At 41.6% G+C, this 921-nt stretch overlaps 1 protein-coding gene across 4 annotated transcripts in view; it reads right to left on the reverse strand.

The window, feature by feature from the left end:
• Nucleotides 1-724: 724 nt before the first annotated feature.
• LOC125033923 overlaps nt 725-921 on the reverse strand; it is a 103641-nt gene continuing 103444 nt past the window's right edge. For all 4 annotated transcript variants that reach the window (XM_047625529.1, XM_047625506.1, XM_047625521.1 and 1 more), the window contains exon 10: nt 725-921. This exon is cut by the window's right edge and continues 1187 nt beyond it. The gene's annotated coding sequence lies outside the window, so the exon portion shown is untranslated.

Below are 921 nucleotides of genomic sequence, written 5' to 3' on the forward strand. Positions count from 1 at the left end.
GATTTCATTACTGCAGTTTTGCTTAGATAGGTACTTCTAATAAATGTATTCTGATTAAATTAACATCTACATCCCATTGATATAACCATATACCTAATAAACCTAACGAGCCAAAATGGCCATTTTGCACATATTGATAGACTCCAGAAATATATTAAACATGTCAATAAGGCCCATATATACATACATATAGAAAAAGAGAGTTTATTCCCAACAATAATGGTACTGGAGTGTTTTGTCGCTGTACTATCCACGTCCAAGGTATGTTGGGACGACCTAATGGCCACCTCTTCGTAGCCAACCGTAACACTGTACAGCTCATACGCTGCTGCTCTGTGTCTCATAGGCCTTGTCTGTGGACTGTCATACGTCATCCCATATAACTGTCTCGCAATATTCTACAACAGAAAAAAAAAAAAAAACGGAGACGCCTTTTATCATGTCTTGTTAATCTCTCCATGTGCACCTTCTGATATCGTCTGTCCCGGCTCAAGAGGTACATTGGGGAGTCTGAAGGCACTCACGAACAGGACTCTTTCTCTCTCTCTCTCTCTCTCTCTCTCTCTCTCTCTCTCTCTCTCTCTCTCTCTCTCTCTCTCTCTCTCTCTCTCTCTCTCTCTCTCTCTCTCTTCTCTCTCTCTCTGTCTCTCTCTCTGTCTGTCTCTCTCTGTCTCTCTCTCTCTCTCTCTCTCTCTCTCTCTCTCTCTCTCTCTCTCTCTCTCTCTCTCTCTCTCTCTCTCTCTCTCTCTCTCTCTTTCTCTCTCTTTCTCTCGCTTGTGATCGTGCTCTCTCTATATATCTATCATAATTTTGGCACTGCCCCGATAGTAGATTGCCTGAAGTATTTGACGATAATGTTAAAATCATGCCAGTAGAGTCCAGTACATTATTTTGAGTGTAAAAACATGTAAGTGTAGCTGT

This window comes from Penaeus chinensis, chromosome 2, assembly GCF_019202785.1.
Source record: "Penaeus chinensis breed Huanghai No. 1 chromosome 2, ASM1920278v2, whole genome shotgun sequence".
NCBI lineage: Eukaryota > Metazoa > Arthropoda > Malacostraca > Decapoda > Penaeidae > Penaeus > Penaeus chinensis.